Consider the following 25,354-nt stretch of genomic DNA (forward strand, 5'->3'; position numbering starts at 1 on the left):
AAATCCGAGAATCGCGGATTCTACGAAGAGAAGAAACGTCAAGATCAACCTGTGATCGACGCCATCAGCGATCTAGGTAAAGAAATTAAAGGCGTCACGGAACAAAATAAAAATTTGATCAACGAACTCGTACCACTTGCAGCTAAAAGTTACGCCGTACCCACGCCTATTTCGAGCATTCCTTCGACGCCGTTCGAACTGAAGGACGTACCGGCACGACGTGAAGCCATAGGTAGCACGTCGTCGTCTTTGGATAAGATCGAGTTGGGACCTTTGGCACGAGACTACCTGAGCACGGGGAAATTCGACAAGGATGAAGTGTTCGGATTGTATCCGAGCATGGAGAGCAACGAGGGCGGCGGTGTGGTTTGGAAGATTGGAAAATCGAAGGTGACCTTCGAAGGCAACGACATTAAAGTTAATTTAGGCGAGAAGAATAGTTGGAACAGGTATCCGGGTACGGTGGGACTGTGGGAACTCGTTGCCAAAAAGCAGCCGAAAGATTACACCGACGAAGATTACCAGAGTTACAAGGAAATTTTGATCATGACGGATGCCTTGTACCAGAACAACGACGCCTCGCAGAATAGGGTGAAATCGAGCAGCGGCGAGAAGTACAGAAATCTCATCAAGCCGATATGGAACCAGGTCAAAACAGGCAGCGGCGTCAAACTCTACAACACCCTACCCAAAGAGTTCGTTTGGGTGGACGACGTGCGCAAGCTCATAGACCGATTGTTGGTTATTGCAGGAGAGGAGAATGCAGGCAATCGTAATTTCTACAACGAGAAGGTAGGAATTGTGGACATGATCAGCGCCAAACTTTCCAACTTCATCGTGAACGACGACAAGGGCATAGGTTACCTCATTAAAATTATCAACACGCTGCCTCCGAGATTCTGGAACATGGTCGAAGGAAAGGGACTCGTGAACGACATCATCAACAAGTTACCTTTCGAGATGCATTTACCCGGCTACCAGTACTGCGGACCGGGTACCAAACTCGAGAAAAGATTGGAGAGAGGAGACAAGGGTGTAAATCCGTTGGACGCCGCATGCAAAGATCACGACATCGCCTACAACACCACTCGCACCGATCTAGATGCACGTCACGAAGCAGACAGAAAATTAGAGCACGCAGCTTTCGAAAGATTCGTCAGCAGAGACGCATCGCTGGGAGAAAGAGTTGCGGCACTGGGCACCACCATAGCCATGAACACAAAACAAAAACTTGGGTGGGGTATATAAATAACATACAGTAAAAAAAAAAACATCATGTCTGGTATAACCGACTTGCCACACGAACTACTGTGTAAAATATTCAAACATGCAGTAAACGGAGATTGTGAGGATATAAGAAAATTTTTGATCATAGCGAGATCAACGCCGGAATTTCGCATCCCTTGTGAAATGGCTGTCAAGGATTATCTTCGGGAAATTAGCGGCATGAGGTGCGACGATCTCGACACTCTTTTTTCGGCCGCAGGGGAAAAATTAAACAATAGGTTAGATGAACTGCATGAGGCGAGGCAGGGGAGAAGACGATTCACAGATGATTGGCATAAGTCGAAACAAGAGACGGAAGATATCATCACGCACATCATCGCATTTTCCGAAGCACAAACTTTCTTCCTCTAACACAGACAAAAAAAATCTTCGATACAAAAATCTCGTGAAAAAAAAAATATATATAAAATAACACACATCGTGAAAAAAAATAATCTTCAGTGTATATATAAATAACACACATTGTGAAAAAAAATTAAATTTCTCTAACACACACACTGAAAATTTCTCTTCAATATGACGACTGAAAAAATGAGTGACCTCCAAGCATTAAAACAAATGCTAAATTTGTCAGTAGAGTATGTAAAAATTCAGGAATTGGAAGTGGACAAACCTTACACGATAACTTCCGGTTCAATTGTTTCTACCCAGTATGGTCCCAAGGCGCGTCTGTTGCTCAACGCACAATACAGTCTATTTTTACCAGATCGATACGCTAACATGTTATCCGACGAGAAGCTAGCTATTTTAATCGAGAACAAAACTCAAATCGTGTACAAGGGTACAAAGGAACTTCTTGGTAAGAAAACAAAGCACGTAATAGAATTTGTGTAAGGGCTCTGCGCGGAGTATATCCTTGAAAAAAAATTACACGCAACAAAAAAATCTCAGAACATTTATATATAAATAACATACCGAAAAAAATTACACAAAACAAAAAAAATCTCAGAACATATATATAAATAACATACCGTGAAGATAACATATAGAGCATCAACATGAAGCCCAAGGGTGTCGTGTACCAGATACCATACTCCAATCTGAAAAATCTAGGTGCCCTCGATGGGTTACTCACCAAGAAACAACGCGAGAAGAAACGTTCTTGCTTGACGAAAGGACACGGAATGAAATTACTTCTCAGCACACCTCAATTGAGACGCTTGCAGCGTTCGCGGAAACAGCAAAAAATCGGAGGTTTCATATTCAGCATCCCGGCCATCCTGGCAGCATTGGGGGCCGTTGGAAGTTTGGCCGGCGGAAGCGCCGCCATCGCGAAAACCGTCATCGACTCGAAGAAGAACAAGGCGGAACTGGAAGAACAAAAACGTCACAATCTGGCTATGGAGAAGAAGGGGAAAGGTATAACCAAAAAGCAAAAAAGCAACCTCGATGCTTTGAAAAAATATAAAAAAAAGAAGAAGCCCTGTCCAACTTCGATATTGAATCTCTAATCGAACTGTTGGGAATAAGAAACTTCAGGGGTGTTTTCATGTCCGATTCTCTACCCTCTGCTGTGAAGAAAAAGGAGTATGGCGTGGTCAACCTGGACAATTACAAAAATCCTGGTACACATTGGATATGCTACCTCAAAATTAACGATAACAATGCATTTGTTTTCGATTCGTTCGGTGGCACACCACCTGCCAGGTTGGTGAAGTATCTCAGTGTTGCTAACCTCTACTACAATGACAAACGCATCCAGGGTTTCACCGATGTTAACTGCGGCCACCTTTGCCTTTCTGTTCTCGCATACATGTCTAAAATAAATAACCCGTCGGTGGAACATTTTCAGAAAGCATTGTGGAATCTTAAACACGATGGGCGTGTTCCATCTCACGAGCGAATCTTCAATCTTGAAACTCACGCTGCACGACGACATCGTCTATCCTAAATCCGTAGCTTTGCGTGCATTCTACAGCATGTACCTCATACCTAACGTCACGCATCACAACAAAAAAATTAGCGTCGGAAGCGAACACATCGTCGTCACGCCAGGTCAATACAATCTTTCCACTTTGCAAGCTCAATTACCCAAAGGCACGTACCTTTCTCAAAATTCGGTCACGCACAGAGTGGAAATCGTGTCGGCGACGGAGACCGTGGACCTGGGCACCATGGGAGAACTTTTAGGTTTCGAGAACAACACAAAACTCGAAGCTGGCATCAAGCACACGGCAGCAAACATTCCTAAATTTCTGGCCATAGAGACTCTGAACGTTCACTGTAACGTGGCGGAAGGCATGATCACTAAATCTTCGGACGGGGAGTTGCTGGGAAGTCACAAGCAGACGGGAATCATCGCCACATTCAAACCCAATTCCGAATTCATGGAACCGATCATCTACACGCCCTCTTCGCCGATCTATTTTCCAGTATGTCGCAACCGCATAGACGACATAGAGTTGGTAGTGACGAACGAGAAAGACGAGGTGGTGGATTTCGCAGGTGCCACTACGACGGCCATCGTGGAGATCAACGTATAATAAATAACCATACATAGTAAAAATGGAACAAATCGAAAGTTACGAATTGCAATCTTTCCCTCCGAACCGTCGCACGTAAGCTAATCTCAACGAAGCGAACAGGGAGATCGAATACGACGTGGACGTAGGGGACGGGTTTGTTCATCCTCACAGAGCGGACCTCTACCTTCAATTCGACGTAGTGAAGAAAGAAAGCGGAGAAGCGTTTCCACCCAATGCAAATTTGAAACTCGTGGACAACTTCGTGCCTCACCTGTTCTCGCAGGTGGAGGTGAGGAAACACAACACCGTCATCGACAGAATCGATTATCCAGGTATCACGTCGACGGCAGTGGGAACATTGAAATTATCCAAAACAGACGCGGCATACTATCAAGCGGGAGGATTCGAAGCGGGAACAAAAATATCGACGAGAAGTCACACGGTGCTCTTTCCCATGCGTCTGCTGCCGGGATTCTTCTCCGACTACAAAGAGATCATGTGGAAGGGAGGATTGCGCGTCACGTTTCGAAGAGCGGCCAACGACAACGGCGCACTGATGCGATACACCAACTTGAACGCCGACGGCACGCCGATAGCCAACACATTACCCGAAGCAGCCAAGTGCGTCATCCGAAGCATGGAATTGAGAATGCCGATCGTGGAATACGAGACGAACTACGCCCTCAAGTACAAAGCGGAGATCTTGAAGAGTCCGCAGGTGCCGATTCACTTTCACGGTTACCAGTGCGTACAGAAGTTGGCGTCGGGAAGTCACATGGAATTCGACGTGACGACTCAGTTCAACAACATACAGTTCGACATGCCAGATTTCGTCGTGGTACTCTTTCAGACCGGGCGCGATAACAACCAGGAAAAAGATTCCAGCAAGTTCGACGACTGCAAGATCAAGAACATTTATCTGAAGAATGGACGCAACGAAGTGTTCCCGCGCGAGAATTACAACCTCGACATGACCAAAGACGATTACCTCAAACTTTACGAAGCTTACACGGCTTACAAGCGCGTGATCGAGGGAAACGTGGACATGTACTACACGCCCAGCGAATTCAAAATCCGCAGGCCGATGTTCGTCATCAACACGACGAAGAGGAAGCAGGTGGTGGTCAACGATCGCACCAACATCAAAATCGTCTGCGAGTTCCACGAAGCCTTGCCCGATGACACCGTGTGCAGCGTCATCCTGATTGCAGAGAAGTCTTTCGCGTACGACGTGAAGAACGAGAGGGTCACAGAGCAGTTTTAACAGGTTTAACATCTTTTTCTTGCACAATCAGTTACAATAAAAATTTTGTGCTAGCACAATAATAATACGAATTTCTCTAGTTCAGATCAGTTACAATGTCAATTTCACCAATTATCAGTTACAATATCTTTTTTTCATCAGTTTTTTTGCACTATAGCACGAGACAATCAGAATTTGCACAAAATTTTGTTGTTTTTACATGAGAAAATTAACAATAAAATTCTTTTTTTATCGTTACAGATGCTGTCGAACATCAAGCACACACACACACTAGAAAAAAAAGCATGCAACTTTAGTTTTTATAACACACACATTCTCCATCTTCATCAAAAATATTATAATAAACATATCTCACAATAAAACTCTATATCCAAAAATATTACATCAAATAACACTAGAGTCGTTAGTACACGTTGCATGCATTACGGAGGTCCTCTGTAGAGTTTCATGGAAGTTTGAGAGAAAAAAAACACATGAAAACTCTACAGAGGTGTGGTTATCCATAACCACAGCCGTTAGAACCTTTTTGGGTTGAGCACCACGCACCCTGGCGAGGTTAGAGGCTAGGAATCCTAAAAAAATTAAAAAAATTATTTGTTTGTTTGCTTGAGTCACAATACAAAAATAATAAGAGGCGCCAGCGCGCGCGTGCGTGTGGCACATCGTTCCCGAGAGAGGTTTACAATGGTCACGATATACAAACATTAGTGTCCCCCGGGACTTGGAAGATTACGATAAAGTGCATTCGTACTTCAAAAATGAGAAAATGCATTATTTACTCATCACGCTGTGGCAGCGCAACGAATAAATACGCGAAACGTAATCTGCCGATAGGCGCGCGCGCGCGTGTGTGGCACATCGTTCCCGAGAGAGGTTTACAAAAGTCACGATATACATTGGTGTCCCCGGGACTTGGAAATAAAATATCATATGGTAAAATATTCTTGGGGTGAGTTAGCAACACTGAACCGCAATTGATGGCGCAGAACCGGGTTGATTACACTAGTCAGTGTTGCCAACTCCCATTTGTAGGTTAGCTTCGTCTGTAAAATATCACATGGTGGAATATTCTTGGGGTGAGTTGGCAACACTGAACCGCAATTGATGGTGGTGAACCCGTGCACCTCCACTAGTCAATATTGCCAACTCCCATTCGTAGGTTATCTTTGCTTGTAAAATATCATATGGTGAAATATTCTTGGGGTGAGTTGGCAACACTGATCGCCAATTGATGGCGCTCAACTGAGCTGATTACACTAATCAGTGTTGCTAACTCTTATTCGTAGGTTAGCTTCGCTTGTAAAATATCACATGGTGAAATATTCTTAGGGTGAGTTGGCAACACTGAACCGCAATTGATGTTGCTAGTGTTGCTAACTCCCATTCGTAGGTTAGCTTCGCTTGTAAAATATCACATGGTGAAATATTCTTGGGGTGAGTTAGCAACACTGATCGCCAATTGATGCTGGTGAACCCGGCTACCTCCACTAGTCAGTGTTGCCAACTCCCATTCGTAGGTTAGCTTCGCCTGTCAAATATCACATGGTGAAATATTCTTGAGGTGATTTGGCAACACTGATCGCCAATTGATGTTGCCAGTGTTGCCAACTCCCATTCGTAGGTTAGCTTCGCCTGTAAAATATCACATGGTGAAATATTCTTGGGGTGAGTTGGCAACACTGAACCGCAATTGATGTTGCCAGTGTTGCCAACTCCCATTCGTAGGTTATCTTCGCTTGTAAAATATCACATGGTGAAATATTCTTGGGGTGAGTTGGCAACACTGCGAGAAAGCCTCAAGCGTTGCCAGCTCCTTGCTTGAGGTTAGGTTATACCCAAAAAAAAACCTTGGTGATTTTTTCGAGTGAGGAGTTGGCAACACTGCTCATGCCTTACGAGAGAAATTCATTAAGGTGAGAAAGTAGGTCAAAAGACCCTTCCAGAACGTACCGTTCCACCTACTACTATAAGTTAGCTTCGCCTGTAAAATATCACATAGTGAAATATTCTTGAGGTGAGTTGGCAACACTAAACCGCAATTGGTGTTGCCAGTGTTGCCAACTCCCATTTGTAGGTTAGCTTCGCCTGTAAAATATCACATGGTGAAATATTCTTGGAGTGAGCTGGCAACACTGCGAGAAAATGAGGCTCATGCCTTACGAGAGAAATCCATTAAGGCGAGCCTCACCGAGCCTCATTTTCGGTTTCAGAACCCGGGCACCTGCACTACTATAATACTGTCCAATATTGTTTTCCTTACCTAAAATGATAAAATATGTGGAAAAAAATCTACATTCTGAGGTCACAGACTAAAGAATGGATTTTGACCAGCTTTCCATGCATCTGGACCACTGTGCAGATGTCTGATAAATGACTCAATCGTCTTGGCGATTACGTGGAAAAGAGATGTGTGTGTATCCTTCTTAGAATACATAATCAATTCATACCAGGTCATACTGTGTTCTTCATTTCATTTGTTGTTGTAACCTTTTTTTCTGATCCATCCACGTAGATTAAGTGCCAGGCAAACATCATTACCTTTTTCCAGGGATTGGGAGAGAATTTGTGTCGCCGAGTTGTCAATAACATGAGAGTCCGTCTGGAAGAAGTTCTACGACAAGAAGGTGGACATACTGAACATGTGCTGCATATTGGCTACCTCTCCACATTCTAGTATATGTAGTCCAATTTCTTTGTACTGCGTATTTTGTATAATAAACAATGTACAAAGCATTTTCAATGGATGACATTTCGTGCCCCACCTTGTATGTAGCGTAAAATACTGTATCTATGTTGCATTTTTTTAAAAAAATGTTTGTATTTTTCTTTAATTTCCAACGTCTTTAGTCTATCCCGATGATGAGGTCCAATTATTAGATGAAACTGAACAGAAACTAGAAAAGGAACGCCCATTAGTCAATCGGACTGATTGACTACTTAAAATGCGTATAAATATTTTTGATGCATTAAGCAACTCAAAGCATTCCCGATACATTTAAAATGCGAAAAATACTTTTCATACACATTTAAACCTTTGCTGTATGGCGAAATATTTTTGATGCATTAAAATGAAAATTTCTTCACTGCATTCAAAATGCATACACTATGTTGATGCATTCCTGAGATCATATTTCTTTGTGTGTGACTCATTTGATTATCCGAATGCACAAAACCTTGTTGTGTGTCTGGGGGGGGGGGGGATGCGGAATTTTGCTATGGGCAGAGAGAAAGAGGGGAGGAAGGGGCGGCGAAACGATAGAGGCCCCCACAGGCCCTGTTTTCCCCCGTTACCATAACAACTAACGGCCGTCGGGATATCTGTCATGTAGCACCGGAGCGCCGTTCGTGGACAGTGACAAATGACATACGAAGAGCGACTTCGTTCCTTGTTTTACATATGCAGCCCTGGCCATTTATCTAGCTGCCACGAAAAACATTTTTTTTTTAGTAGAGAGGTTTTTTTTATTGCCCTGGGCCTCCCTCAACACATACGGCGTGAGGGAAGCCGGGAAATCCAACAGAGAAAACAAGAGGGCATCGAAACTATTCCGGTCGCCGAAAACTGGGAATAAATGCCGGTTGAAGAAAAAAAAATGAAGTCTGGGTAGCGAGTGTAACGTACAAGACAAATCCGTTTTGAACGCGCAATAAGCTAGTAAGTGTAACATAGCCTCAACGACACAGATCTACTCATCCAGTTTCATTTCCATAACTCATTTGGTTCACGGGAAACTCGACAGAGATGACCTTAAAGGTATCTTGAATTTCACCTGAAATCTATGTTAGCTTGTTCTAACTCAGCCGTATGCTCACATAGGCTAATCGAGACTACATTCACAGTTTAAAGTGTGACCTAAATCATTTTACAATGTGCTTCCACCGGCAGTGATTTATCCCCCCCCCCCAAATTTCCTCAACATGCCCCTAAAAGTTTTCATAAAGTCCAAATGTATGGCCACTTTCGCTCTAAATGTACCCTTAAACCCGCCACCCATTTCAAACTTCCTCCACAAATGCAAAATTCTGATAAAAATCCCAGCTTCACCGGGGATCGAACCTGGTTCACCTAGATTGCAAGGCGGAAGCGTTACCACAAAATACATGTATGTATATTTCTTGACGAAAATTCCAGTATCTACTTTTCAACCATCGGAATATTATATACAGGTTGCCAATTCAGGAACTGTGGCGAAGGTTGCCAATTCAGGATTATAATACGTGTATAGTATCTCCCCACAATGTCAAATATTGGCAACAGTTTGTTTGTCACTTCAATGTAAATGCTTTCAATTGTTTCTCTGCGTTTTATAAATCCATTACATGCGTCCCATTTCCAGTAAGAACGGACCTTATACTTTGGTGTGTATCTTTAAACATCATAAGTGTCATGACTGACAACAATCAACCCGACAATGTTTTAAGTACTTGCTTTAACTTAAGATCTTCATATTCTAGTTTATCAGATATTAACAGATCGAGTTATTTTAAGTCCTCATTAGGTTTGAGTCCACCAAAAATGTATCTTTATAACTCTCGTAGTTACTAAGATACTGAGAGTTACCATGACAGGAGCAAAAGGGTATTTTTCCCAGATGTGCTGATTAGTATACTAAAATTCATTACTTTTTATTGATACACGAATGATCGTCATGTCGAAGTTTAGTTGACCATGAGGCAGAATGATTCTATTGTATTGTAGTATTTTGTTTCTCGAAACATTGTCGTAAGTTTCATGTCAGTAACTGCAGTGAAATGTAGGCAATTATTATCATTCCTGAAAATATCCACACAAGCAACCGACAACTTGTGATCTACAGTTTGGTGACCTATACCATGCAAAACCTCTCATTTCGTCATCCTTAGGTGCGAAATCATTTAAAACTGGTGGGGGGAGAAAGATCTTAATCAACAAACCCCCCTCCCCACAAACATACATATAAATTATACGATATACATATTTATAATATTATTAAAAGTAAAAAGAAATTACTAAATTAGTAATTAAAAATACTATCATTATTAATTACACACAAATAAATAAATTCGTTACTTTTAAATATATCATATATTATAAAGTAGCAAACTACGTCCTTTACTAACTGGTTAAAGATGTTAATAAATTATGAAATAGTTGAAGTGCTTTTAATATGTATAAGTTTTTATTTAGTTTTTGCTTTATGTTAATATAAATCAATTAGATTTCATAGTAATTATTGTTTTGAATTCTTGTTTTACTTTTGTTATGCGTATTGATGTAGATTTGTTAACGATCTCTTGAGAGAGTAAAAGCATTGAACACTCACAACTACACTAATTTGTGTATGTTTTCGATATTATTCTTATAACAGTATATTTAAAATTAAAAGTAATTGCTTATCTTTTGTTTGTTGTAACAAAAACTCCCCCCCGGAAATTTTTGGTGGTGGGGGGTTGAGGTCAAGATTGTTGGTGGGGGAAATCCCCCCCAGGATTTCGAACCCTGCAACTCGACGGAGTTGACTGACTGTTCTTCATAGTTTATATATTTTATAAATAAAGATACAACAAATGTTTATTCAAGAACAGATAAAACTTTTCTAGAAGAAGAAAATGACTGATACAGTAAGAAATCGTAAACATTTGAAAAAAAAAATCAGAATAGACAGTCAACGCTCAGAAAATGTGTGTGCGAGGAATGATTTGTTTGCGACTAGTTTTAAAATTATTGTAATAATTTGTACTTATTACCCTTCAAAAAGACATTTCTTTGCATATTTCCTGTTTACATTTCAATGTAGCAATGAAAGACACCACTACCACATCCCCTCCCAATCATGCGCACACTGCCGATAACTAAACCAAATTGCTAAATTTGGTCAAACGTACTAAAAAAAGATTGATACTGGTGATTCATAATTTGTCTGTTATATATTAAAGCAACTGCCCATCTCCAGAACATTTTGTTTCTTACAAACACACTTCTTTTGTGTTGCAGAATTAGTTAAGTTTGCGAGAGACGAACGTAACACATTTGCGGACCAGCTACTTATTCAGTGTGCCTAGCCAAGCTAAGTAGAGTCTGAATTCTGATTGGTTGCCGTAAGCGAAGGGAAACAGTTACGTTATCAGCAATTATTGTAACAATGTCGATAATGGTAGCGCCCCAATTACCCATTGTTCGTTTATAGCGAGCGATATAAGGTGTTTCGCGAGCAGCAGAAGGTGCAATGTGTGCTCCGTACAAAATTTACGACAGCGGAAACATGGAAGTAGGTAGGTGGCGCTGGAAGACAGATGCTACAGCAGCGACGCCAAACGAGATACTCGAGAGATTACGAGCTGTGTCATAATTCAGTCGCTTATCGAGACAATGTGTAAGATCGAGATGAGAGTGCGACAAGAAGGAACGTAAAATTGACGAAGGTACAAAGAAAAAAGAAGTATATAATAGCAATAAACTCAGGCCATGTGTTTTTCTTTCAATTATAACAACACTTGTGGTTCTTCTCTTGTTATGAGGGCGGAACTGGAAACATTAAAGGAACAAATGAAACTCAAACACGCAATGGTTCGATGTAGGGGATGGATTCGACTTGTCAAACGTCTCATATTCGAGGGTGGAAACTCAAGCCCAATTTATTTATTTATTTATTTATTTTTCCTAAAGTTTCAGATACAGTAATGAATGACCATTTTACAGTGAAACAGTAAGGACTGGAAAATAACAACAACAAAATAGAGTATAAGATTGCATTGAAAACAAATCAAAATTATACATATATAGTTTCAAAAACTTTGTTCTGGCAAGAATATGTCCACATTTGGAGGCAGGTTATTATATGAGTGAGGAAGCCTGTAGAAAAGAGATCGCTGTAGAAGGAAGAATCTTGTGGTGGGATTGTGAAAGAGCTTAACGTTGCGGGTTGGCCGTGCGGGGAGGCGTAGATGAAATTTGTTGAGCAGAAATTCGCATTTAATTTTACCATTCATGATTTTGTGCAAAAAATTCATGTCTGCTAATTCGCGACGAGTGTGTGGTGGTTGGATATTGAAGACAGACATAATATGTTTTGTGAAGGTGCCTCAGAGAAGGTATTCTGTGGCGAGCAATGGCGAGGGAAAAGTTGAGAACAGAATCAATCCGGGAGAGATTTGTTTTTGAAGCTATGGTCCAGATTAGGGATGGCCAAACGGATCCGGATCCGAAAAATCCGGATCCATTCGGATCCGGATCCGGATCCAAAAGTTACGGATCTGGATCCGGATCCGCGGATCCGGATCCGAAAGTTCCGGATCTGGATCCGGATCCGAGAGTTCCGGATCCGCGGATCCGGATCCGGGTCTGAAAGTTTCGGATCTGGATCCGGATCCGAGAGTTCCGGATCCGCGGATCCGGATCCGGGTCTGAAAGTTTCGGATCCGGATCCAAAAATTTCGGATCCGGGTCCGAAAGTTTCGGATCTGGATCCGGATCCGGATCCTAGAGTTTCGTATCTCAATCCCATTATAATATTACCACACCTTAGTCCTACAAGAATGTTTTTCTAGTGTTGTTCCTAAAATACTTTGCTACGCATCGGCTAACACACTCGTGCACAAATGTCCGAAGTGATTTTGTAAATGCCATTGAAACGAATATGTATTCATTCGAATGTATTGGAAATGAAAACACACATAAATGTGAGACATTCCATTCCAGGATGAAACCTTTAACACATATAACAAGATAGAAATGTTATACAAAAATTATACAATTGTTCTACAGTTACAGTTCAACAAATTAAAATAAAACATTATAATATATGCAGTGTTAAATAATTACAAAATGTAAGACTAACAAGGGAGGTTATCTAAGTATCCCCCTCCGATATCCATGAAACTTGGCAGGTGTGTGTATAAACGGGCCCAAATGAAGAAATACGTGTTTCGGAAAAAAATTTGTTCTAGGGGGCAACCTCCTCTCAAATGTCAAGATGAGGACAAATTGAAGTGGGGATCTGACCCCTGAGTTCCCCTCCGATTTCCATGAAACGTGGCAGGTGTATAGAGGGGCCCGAAGGAAGAATTACGTGTTTTTTTGTTTGAGCTAAAAACTGTTTCAGGGGGCAAAATCCCCTCAAATGTCAAGATGAGGACAAATTGAAGTAAGGATCTGACCCCTGTGTTCCCCTCCGATTTTCATGAAACTTCGCAGGTGTATAGAGGGGCCCAAAGGAAGAAATACGTGTTTTTTTGTTTCGGCTAAAATACTGTTTTAGGGGGCAAAACCCGCCTCAAATGTCAAGATTAGGACAAATTGCCGTGGGAATCATCTGACCCCTGTGTCCCCCTCCGATTCCCATGAAATTTGACAGGTGTATAGAGAGGCCGTATGCCCCCTGTTTCTTCCTATGCCATATTTACGTGGTTTCGGGGACAGATCCCCACTTCAATTTCTCCTCATCTTGACATTTGAGGGGGGGGGGGGCTCTATACACCTGCCAAGTTTCATGGAAATCGGAGGGGGAGACTTAGACCTCCCTAGTAAGTAAGTGTATTAATTAATTACAAATCGCGCACGCGAGCACACACACTATATATATATATATGTATGTATATTATATATATATGTATATTAGCAGGTAACAATATGTTATAAGCACATTCTTACTTTCCAAAGAAGCGCATGTGGGATGGCAAAACGGATCCGGATCCGAAAATTCCGGATCCGGATCCGAAAGTACCTGATCCGGATCTGAAAGTACCGGATCCGAAAGTTTTGGATCCGGATCCGAAAGTTCTGAATCCGGATCCGAAAGTTCTGGATCCGGATCCGAAAGTTCTGGATCCGGATCCGAAAGTTCTGGATCCGGATCCGGATCCGAATCTGAAAATTCCGGATCCGCGGATCCGGATCCGGATCCGAAAGTTCTGGATCCGGATCCGGATCTGAAAATTCCGGATCCGCAGATCCGGATCCGAAAAATTTTAGGATCCGGAACCAACCGGATCCGGATTTCGGATCCGCCAGGATCCGGATCTGGCCACCCCTAGTCCAGATAGGAGAGCAGTATTTAAGAATGGGGGAGATAAGGGATTTGTAAAATATGCTGATTGATGATTCGTTTTGGATTTCAGTGACCCTGTACAGAAGACCGAGAAGACGCATTGCTCTTTTAGTAGTGTTCGTAATGTCCTCATTAAAGTTTAATTTTTCGTCGATGATAACTCCGAGATCTTTTTGAGAGGAAACTTTTTTGATGGGATTGTTTTCAAGATAATAAGCAGAATCGAGTTTGTTCCTTCTTACGGAAATGGTGAGGCAGGAGCATTTCTTAGGATTCAATTGAAGTTTCCATTGGCGACACCACACAAGAAATTCTGTAAATAATCGTGTTCTGATGAGATTTCTGTGAAGAGTTTACAGTCATCGGCAAACAGAAGTAGCCTATATTTATAGGGAGAGAGGACAGTCTGTCGGGGAGATCATCCATGTAAAGAAGAAACAAAAGTGGGCCCAAGACGCTCCCTTGGGGAACTCCAGACAAAACAGGAAGAAAGCTGGAAGAGGTGCCAGGAAGGATAACACGCTGCTCTCGTGCACTCAGATAGTCTTGTAGTAAGGATAGAAATTTCCCATGGATGTTAAATCTGGATTGTAATTTATGAAGAAGGAGATTATGATTTATTTTATCGAAGGCTTTTGAAATGTCCAAATATATAACGTCAAGCTGAGAATTATTTGAGATAGACTGAGTAGCATGTGAAAGTAATACCGATAGATTGGTCAAGCAAGAGCTGCCTGGAAGGAAACCATGCTGAGCAATATTTATAAGGGGAATTGTAAACTTTAGCAACCTGTCTTGAATTATTTTCTCACAGACAATGGAGAGAGGTGAGAAAAGAGAGATCGACCTATACGAATTTGTGGAATGTTTGTCTCCAGATTTGTAGATAGGTACAATATTGGCACGTTTGAACAAGCCGGGAAACACACCTGTAGAAAAACACTTATTAAGTAAGAGGCACAGAGGGTGAGCCAAGGAGTCAGCAGTTTTACGAAGAAAAATTGTCGGGATTGTCCTTCCTGGCACCTCTTCCATGTGGGGCTAATGACCGGTGCAACGGCAAAGAGGAGAGGAGGGAATTTACTTCTTCAGGGGAGGTTTTAATCCAATAGAGAGTGTGAACTGACAGACTTGACTATAGGAAGAGGTTCAGAAATTGTCCCTGAGGAGAAATTTTCATGAAAAAAACACATTAAAAAGTTGCGCTCTCTCATCTCCTATAGCGGTGGTAGAATTATGCACAATTTCCATCGGCACACGCGGGTTCTGCTTTCTTGAAGTAACTAACGAAAAGAACTTCTTTGGATCAGTCATACACTCTGATGTTAAGTTATTTACATAAGCAATATACTTATTTTTGAATAGGTTTTTTGAGTGCCTCCGAATATCACACAATTTGAAGGTGGTATCGTTCTCGCCTTGTAATCAAGGGGTCTCAGATTCGATACCCGGTTGAGGTACATTGTGGTTCGGATCCCACTATAAACTGTGGTTCAGTCCGGATTAGCCTATCTGTGTATAAAGTGGACTTATACAAAAAACAACTTATGTCTGAACATTGAATAATTGCTCACAAAGCCGTTGGCATACCAATGAACGAGATACATGACCTGTTTCGTCTTCCTCACTAAAAAAAAATATCAAAATTCGAGATGCCAAGGGTCAACTGCTGCCTTATTTGACATGAAATCATCCATAAACATATTTACGAAAAAACAGACCTTTCTGGGTTGGAATACGGCGACCAATCCTTCTAGAAAAATGCCCATTTTATTGTATGGTCTGGCACAGTGGCGGCGAATGGGTTCCAAAACTGGCAAAAAGGGGGCAAGTGCCCCCCACGCCCCCTCTAATCGCGAACACTGGTCTGACAACAATATGATGCAAAACACTATGGAAGATTTAGATAGAACTTCACGAGGATTCGGCCTGCATCTAAAAAAGAGCCGAGCCCACCTGTCTCCTACCGTGGTGTGGTTGACGTCCAGCTAGACCATCTCATTACATTATTGCTTCATTCTTCTCTTTACGTTTTACTACGGACTTTCGTGGTTTAGGACAACCGATTGGAGCGTAATGGAATGGGGCAGAGTGCTCCCCGTGCTGCAATCCGTGCCTCAATTGTCGCCATTTTGAGAAAGAAATAAACTGTGGAAGGTTGAAAAAAGAGAAAAAAGAAGTCCCCCTGCAGTCACAAACGCACGAACCTACCACTCCCATAGTATCACTTCGGGGACCCAAAATAACAGTAAACATTTCCATTACAATTCAGTTTTATATCCGTCCGGAACGCACCGCTAGTGCACTTGCGCTGCGTCGTTTAATTCACTAACCTTGCACCACATGCTACTCTCTCTCCCTGACGATTCTTCTTCTTCTTTTCATTCCACCCGCGTAATAGTTGACAGTGGCGACGCGTTGCGGCGGGAGCGTTTTTTCCGCCATTTGCTTCAAAATCTCTCTCTCCGGGCTCATGTAAAGGAAATGTGTAATTAGGGATTTCGGAGATGGGGGGGCTTTGTCCCCCTACTGTCCTAATGGGACCATTATGTGCCATTACAAGACTTTCTCGTCATGTCGTTTTATTTGGAGGTGGGATGTGAGGTTAGGGTGGAGACTTCAGGTGTGATGCTTGGAAACTTTGTTGGAGCTGGGGTTACAGTGTTTTATGACTAAACGTTGAAGAATGATCGTGGTTTTGTTCTAAGTAATGGGCTGTGACCAATGACATACCCAGAAATTACAAAAAGGTGGATGATGTGTAGCAGGGTTGTTCGTGCTCTCGGCTTTGAGTCCTGATTGAAATTTCCACATTTCGTTTTCGACAAGCATCGTTTGACTTGATTTTTGTTATTTAGCGTCGCTTTTCTACTACATTTGTGCTAATCGCGACGGTGAAGATTAGTGATTATATGATGAAATCGATGAAGGTACACTCGCAAAGAACACCCATTCCGGCATTCGAACCCGGGACCCTTGGCGCCGTAGCGCGTTGCCCTAACCACTCCGCCAGAGACCGGCTCGACCCAATATAGTGATGACAAACGGAAAACTACTTGCAAGCAATAGTTATTTAACCCAGTGCACTGCAGTGGTGCAGCAGTTCCAGGTGGTCTTAAAGGTCACAGGAAACATACTCCAATTTTATATTTTACTATCAATAATGCTTTTCACGTAGTCAATATTTTATGATGTCATCATTCGTACTCACATTTCCAAGTCTCTTGACTGCTATTGGTACACACTGTTATCAAAAAAATGATTTATTTTCTGTGATATTACATAATTAATTTTGTGCCATGTTGTGCATACATGTACGTGTTTTTGTAACTATTTGTGTAATAAATCTCTTGGACTGAAACTTATGTAGGTGGCAGTCTTTCTCTGAGTGTGGCTTATATTAAAAATCAATACTTATTTAATCTTGAAAAAGCATAAATAGACAGATTTTGCTCTGCATTTCTCAGTGACAAAGTTTGGAGGTTACTTGCGTTGCAATAATCAGAACGTTCACTATCGAATTACGGTCATACTCTCACAATCCTTGTGTGGAGTTCGAGGTTTGTATGTACTTCATTACATCTCAAGTGTGTAATCTGCCACACAAAGGAGACAATTTTTGTTTATTTTTTCAAGATTACGTAAAAACCTGAACTTAGATAACAACTGGAACCCTTGCGTTGTGATACCACAGTCTGTGCACTTGTAAGTCTGTTCGCCGCTGACCATTCTAATATTATTAATTCTACACACGATTGTACATAACACTGCGCTTCACTTATCTACACAGCCTTATATTTAACAATCCAGTGAGACCTATTTAAAAGATAAGCTATCCTCTCTGTGTAACGGTGACATCTACACGAAATCGAAGCAAATATCGAGACAAAATCAAGAACAAAAACAGCTTTAAAAAAGTAGAGATACATTCGAAAACTAGAAATACGATTAAAAACAAAATTACTACGAGACAAATTCTGTCATACGAAAGTGATACCTATCTCAATATTGTGCTTTCAGGATAAAATGCCGTTGTCGAGGTTTCGTGGCGTCATAATGAGACGTTAAAAATCAGGCACGTTAAAAGAAATTGTTTGCCTTAATGACCTTTTATACTCTGTGAAAGAGTGTACTGTCACACGTTGTATATGTTACATATACACTACATATATATCCAGATTTGATAAAGAGAAGGGTGTTTGTTTGTGCTTATTAATCGAGAACGAGACGAGTTGATGCTTTGAAGTTTCTCTCGCTTTGATATCATCCCGACCTCTGCCTTACACACTTTTTCATTCATAACAGCTACTACCATGTCATTCGTATGATATTATTAATACATACAGGCCCAGGACCTCGCGCTTAAAGAGGCCTTGCGTCTCATGTGCATGTGAAACATTTACACAAAAATTCATGTTAACGTGCTTGGACATTTTTACTACTTTAATATTTAATTTAATTTTTATTTAACATTAATTTAAACATTTAATATATTTTTTTTTTAATAAAAAGCAACCTGTCTCGTATTTTCTTATTTCTTTTGACCTGGCACTCACGATTTTAATAAGTTAACAATAAAGCACCTCCAACCGCCAAGAAGCAAGTGCGAGGCATTTAAATGCTTGCTTTGTTTCATTCCTTCCTACAGCAGGCCCGTACGCAGGATTGGGGGGATGGGGGGCAGATACGAAATGCTGTTGGATTGATTGAGTTAGGTTATTTTACGTCGATTTTTTGACAATTTTGGCTAATCACGACGATGAGGATGAGAGATGACATGATGAAATTGTAAAATTGGTAACACACCGTCACGGTGATCGGCGAAATGCTGTTGGAGTATTAGATGTGACCACTAATGTTATGGTAGTATTGCTGCTAAGTGTACACCCAACGACAAAAGAATATGTGCATTACTATTTTCATTCAGTCTGTTTTCCACAGTGTGATTATAATGGGTTGAAATAAAAAGACCACTAAAAATATGACAACATCAGCTTCTCATCAACAGAATTCCATCCTTTAGAACACAAGAGGTAGAGTAAAAACAGAATGAGAATTGTGATGAACAATTTGCTTGCTTTGGGTGTACAATTGTAGAGTTGCAATGTTAGGGTAAAAAAAATAACGGAAAAGAATCAACTCACCGATAGACCCCTCCGTCCCCCAGATCCGACAATCAGCAACACAGTCGCTTACAGACATAGGTTGTCACATGGCGTAGGGTCAAGTGCCCATATTTCGGATACTTAATTTCAAATTAGATTTTCTGTACCTAAATGTAAACAAAATAAGCCATAAATGTGTTGATAAACATTGAACATATATTTATTAATGTGTCTGAAAGTTATATTAACATTTATAAGAAATACTTGGTATATTTTATGAAACAAAGAATTGTATGCATATTTTTAGTCTGACAAAAAGGTTGCCTAATGTCGGATAGGGTATTTTCTAATTTCGGATAGGGTTACTAATGAGTATTTGGAAAGGGTTCACAATTTCGGATAGTCGAAATTAGGTACCCGTGTAGCATCCGAAATTAGGAAACCCAGTCGCATATTCAATATGGCGATTCTCTGCGTTCCCCCTCTGAAATAATGTGACTGAAACTACGTAATAATTTTTGCTGAATCTCTCAAGATTATATAAAATTTAGACAGAAGTGAGTAAATACTAAACTACCAGTTGTAGGCCTTAAGTTTGGATGGTGAAATATTACATCAAAACTCCGGAAAAGTCAGAAATATCAGCCACACACTAAAGAAACATTGCTCAAGGTCACGCACAAGGGTGAAACTTTTGGACGAAGTAGCGTGTTAGTTGGCACTATCTGCACTTCGGCGCTGCTGTTCTAAGGTGGAAATTTCTTGGTATCCGAAATTAGGAACCTATCCGAAATATCGGCACTTGACCCTACAGCTTGGTGCTTATTGTTTACATTCAGTTCCCACAAGTATTCGAATTGTACTGTGTTTCGTCTTGCAAATTAAAATTGCTTTATTTTTTAAAAAAATCGTATTCCACTATTGAACAGCCATGCTTGTAATATAAATATTTGTAAATTAAATGGTACGAATTAGCAATGATTACTAAAATGAAAAACATGTCTAAGCGTGAGTTTAAAAAAAAAAATCATTTTCGCAATCCGACTGCAGTTTGAAAAAAGTCGTAACAGGAATTAAAATTCTCGACTGTCCCGACTAAACGGGATGTATTGTAGAGACTTGCATCAATGATTATGAAACAAAAAATACTCAATGTTGCAAACTGAAGACTTCTAGAGCCTTCCCTCTCTCCCCAAATAACCCATTCATATATGCAAGAACGAAATCTAAATTCTTGCATAATCTTAAAAATCGTCAATGTTATTTCTGTAGGTTTTCATATCTTCACATTTTAATATTTCATAGTTGGAGGGGCACCTCCGCTGGGTACGGGCCTGTCTTACAGCTTCAGATTTCAGCTACCGAAAAACAGAGCAAGACACGTTTAGGGTAAGTGAAATTATTAAATATTTTCGTCAGTAACTTACTATTATTATTATTTAAATGATAAATTGCTGACGTATCTCTGAAGATTTTGTATCGATTCACATTGAATTTCAAATTTAAAGAACGGATGGGGGCCTCGCCTTCTAATCTCGTCCAGGGCCTCGCAATATGTTGCTACGCCACTGATAGTATGGCAAGTGCAAGGAATTAACAATCGATTTATATGAAAATAACACCTAATTGGCTTCAACGTTCAATAACCACAACGTAAATCAACAAATAAATGGGGAATAATAAATATTGTACAAACAAGGAAAGCCAAAGTAAGTGCTGTTACAACTTGTTTTATCACTATGTGACTAATTCAATGTCTGTCACACAGCATGGTACAATTCGGACATGGTTCGCTTCAAGTTTATTAGCTATTAATGGGACAAATCTTGAAAAGCGTTAAAGATAACTAAATATGCTTATCTTGAAGGCTCGTGTCAAGTTACATATTTTATGTATAGTGTGTCTAGATTTATCTTTTATCGTTTGGAAACGACAAGTGGTAATAATTGGCAATTGTTGCTTATCACCTAATCGCACCACTTTTCGTATTCGTAATAATGCCGAAAAACGTGGATAAAATGATACGCTAACACATTTTCTATGCATAGTTAAGTCTCAAAATAACGCGAATTTGATCTACGCAATATACATATATATTTTTTTTTAGTTTCAAACTGATTTCACCACTTTTTATGCGTACATAGCGAAAAAAAAGCTGTGAAAACCGATCCATCGCCACTGTTTTCTGCAGGGGTGAATAACTTCCTCCCAAGGCCAATGGTGCGTCCCTCTCAGTGTTATAATCTCCATAAAGTATTTAATTACGACAGCGTGTTTGTTACTATCCTATTATTAAAAGTAACTTTTTAAACTTTACTGAACACTTTACTTGATCTGCCCCCCCCCCTAAATTATCCCTTATCTTCAACTAACGCATTAAATATGGTGCACCTAGTAACAAAAGGGACTTGGAACTAGCTAAAATAAATGAATTACTAAGGAAACATATTCTGATTCATCCCTTCCCCCGCCACATCACACATTGCAGGATGGTGTAAATTTTTTTACGTATATTTTAGAAAAATGTTGAATTATTATTTATTTATTATTTAAAGCAAATATACTAGCACAATTTTTATAGAGCGGTTTCCGTCACCCTCCCCCCCTCCTCCCCGTGGGCATCCATGGTTTTCTGCCCTTTTAGACAGAAGTCCACCACTCCTTGTTTTCAAGTATCTTCCCAATTAACCCCTCGATGCTGCGCGACAACCCGGGACAGATTGCACAGAAGCAGAGGGCGCTGGTTACACGGGAGTTCGTGTGTACATAAAAAGCGATGTAAAAATCTAAATTTAAAAAAGATTTTGCAGTTAAGGGACGATACGTCTTACGTTTCTGGCTGAGTGATATGCAAGTAAGTTTCTAAGTTGAAAAAAGCCGCATTTGACAATCTTCTTCGTCAGCAATGCTTTTCTTTTATTTCCGTCCCAAACAATTATATGTTGATTAATTTATGAATTGTGTCACTCAAGTTATGTAGCGAGTACAGATACGTAGTACTAGGAATGAGCAGAGACCATTTTTTAAAAAAAATCATTTTAATGCAATTTTTTTATGTTAAAAACCCGTATTTTTGCAAAAAATAAATGCGGAAAGTTAAGATCCTTAATTATAGGAACAATAATTACATTTGTTCTTTATTAAAATTCCGTACAAATACCGGGACCCTTGACCGACTGACTGTACCCACTCGAGAATTATGTCGAATTCCTTTCTTATTGATAGGTTTCGATGTTTATAAAATGTATTTCAAGGCACAAAAAGCACAGGTAACAAATATCTGATCCCAAACAACGTAAAAAACCTCCTATTTCTGAATACTTGAGCAGTTTTTTTGCTCTTAAAAACCGGTTTAATGCACACTCAGCGACGAATAACGTGCAAATCATAACACCACCAAGCTTAACACTACTAGCACTAACATAACAAAAAGATCGAAAATTGCCACCAGTGCCAAACCTAACCTAACAACGTAAAATTATAATCACCATTAAAACTAACACTCCTAATGATGGTTAAACTTTTATTTTGGTTTCGTAATTTTTCAGTCCTTCCTGTTTCATTAACTTTACTTTATAATGCATTTTAATGTAAAATAATTCAGATTTATTATAAATTTATTGACTTTTGTCATTAATATTTTGTGTTTATGAGGCGGCAAGCAACGTCCCATTTGTTGTTGTTTTGGATTGTCGTGTTGGGTGCTACATCAACTTGCACGAATCCTTCAGGCTGTGCTGCTTCAGGATAAGGTAACAGACTTCACCACCTGTTCACGAACTTAAAACAGAAAACGTTTGTAAACAAAATTATCTTCAAAAACCATGCAAAATGGTTCACTGTTTAGCGGGTACAGAAGGTCAAGGGTGCCAAAGGGTTTTCCGAAGAGCAACATTTCGTTGCACACCGACCATTTTCAAGCAACGTGACCACTACATCGCCGGACGTCTGTCAGTCAAAATCGGCAGAACTCGTAGCGTACAAGTTCGGCCTGAACCGAATCCAACTTGACAGTACGGTAATGATGTTCAAGTTTCGTTTCATCTATTGGGCCAGCAAACAAATTTCCTTCACGATCAGACTAATTGTTTCCGTGTAATAAGTAGGGAGTGGATTTTTAGGTAAGAACATTTCTTGTTGCTTTGCAAGTCTGCCACACTCGGTAGGAGTGGCGACCATATGGCTGTAATGTAATATGCAGTCTTATTTCACATAAAAAAATCATAATTTTACCTGTAGCACATAAAACACATACTTCTATGGGAAATTACATGAAATGTGCATATTTGAGATATCATACAAAATAAACTTCATATTTTTTTGTGTAAATGCATATTTTGGAGTTACTGAATCAAACAGAGGTATGACTGAAGATGACCGGACCCCTCTCCGATTTTCTTCATATTTGGCATACTTAATAATTGAGGCCTGCTAACGACGAATCTGAAGTTAAAATTTGTCGGAAACGTCTAGAAATTGCAAAATAATTGCGAACCATTGACGCTAGCCCCACGAACCATTGACGTGTGGTTAAGTTAGTGTCGGTTAGGTTAGGCAAACATAGTTAAAATTTGGTGTCGTGGTAGTATCAGGAATATATTAGCTTGTGAAACAAAAAAAAAATCGCGAAAATCGACGGTTTGCATTCCGAAAACTAACGGCTTATTTTGCAATTTCTAGACGTTTCCGACAACTTTTAACTTCAGATTCGTGATTAGGAGGCCTCAATTAGTGAGTATGCCAAATATGAAGAAAATCGGAGGGGGGGGGGGGGGTCCGGTCATCTTCAGTCGTTCCAAAACAGACAAAATACGCGGTAAATTAATAAATTACTACCCCATTCGGGACTGAACATCTCACCGATCACAATGGCACTGTAGTACTGGCCAATTTAAGTGGGATTCGAACCACTATGTGCCTTCACCGGCTATCGAACCCGGGACCACTTGATTAAAAAGTCCCGGGCATGTAGATTAAATTGATGGCGTGTGCTTAACATCCCGCACATCAAATATGCACGTCTGACTACGTTTGATGTGGGATGGTCGTTTTCACAATACAAGGCATTGTTCAGTGATAGGCAATCGGCGTGCATTTTCAGTGGACTATTTGGAAATGTGCTTTGTTGTTCATTGTAATCAACAGAAAGCAACAAAAAACTAACGTCCTGCTTCGCTGGTGAGTATTTATATTTGTTTGAAAGAATCTTGAATGAAAATATTTTTGACTTTGTCATATATTTCCACAGCTTTTAGAACGTAAAAAAATGAATGTTTTTCATTTTTTTTAGCACCTAAAAATCTGCTCCCTAGTGATAGGCATGCTGGAACCACTCTCCCAAAGGCTACATGAAAGCTTCTCCCCCTCCTCCAAATGACGTATTTGTGTTTATCTTGGTTAACGTTGTTCGTCTGCATATTGACACCAATCGCAACCATGAGATTGAATGATGATGAAAGTCATGGCGTAGCACTCACGAAGGAACAGTCATGTACATTATTTATATGTAAATACAATTACTTACCCGTTTTTCCACGTTCGGGACCCCATGTTGGTTAAGACTTGGGTCCTTTGTGTTCTCCATGGTTCCAGACACTGGTTACGTACTCACACTCCCAATTGCACTGAACACATAAGGATATTATTGTAAATCAACGAGAGATGCACGGAACAATGAATAAAACTGATTCAACCGTGTTTAAAATTTGCGCTCCGTCGTGGAGCAGAATAAACGCGTCCCTATGCCTGCAAGGTGCTGCGCGACTCTTATCATGTCACGTGACCCTGAGGAGCTTCGAAGTTATCGCGGATACACGTCGTAGCATCGACACAGAGGCGCAGAGCTTGTAATTGAACAATGTGTAACGTGTCTGCTTGTTTCACTTCGGGTTGGAATTACGTGAGTGGAGGCCTACAAGTCTCTTTTCTGTCTTTTTATCAGTGCTGGCTGCATAGAATTTAGTTTTTCCAGCAATTTCTATTTTCTTTCTTTACATCTTCCTCTCTCTCTCTCTCACACACACATTTGTTCATTTTTCCTGTTTATCTTTCCTAATTCTCGTCTTTCTATCTCGGGTCCTTCTCGATGGTGAATAGCAGCTTCGCTTTGTAATCAAGATGTCCTGGCTTCGATCCCATCGAGGTGGTTCGGATTCTACTTTAGTTCCTGTTAAGCCTGGGACGGAACCTTAGACCGTAACGTTACCC

General features: G+C 40.4%; 1 protein-coding gene across 1 annotated transcript in view; it reads right to left on the minus strand.

Moving 5' to 3' along the window:
• The window catches only part of LOC145985857 (radial spoke head protein 6 homolog A-like), a 447,142-nt gene extending 422,323 nt beyond the window's left edge, over positions 1 to 24,819 (minus strand). The window contains exon 1 of the mRNA XM_083119960.1: positions 24,672 to 24,819. The gene's annotated coding sequence lies outside the window, so the exon portion shown is untranslated. The remainder of the gene's footprint in view (positions 1 to 24,671) is intronic.
• Between the last annotated feature and the right edge of the window lie 535 nt (positions 24,820 to 25,354).

This window comes from Lepisma saccharinum, chromosome 3, assembly GCF_977018435.1.
Source record: "Lepisma saccharinum chromosome 3, izLepSacc3.1, whole genome shotgun sequence".
NCBI classification, from domain to species: Eukaryota; Metazoa; Arthropoda; class Insecta; order Zygentoma; family Lepismatidae; genus Lepisma; species Lepisma saccharinum.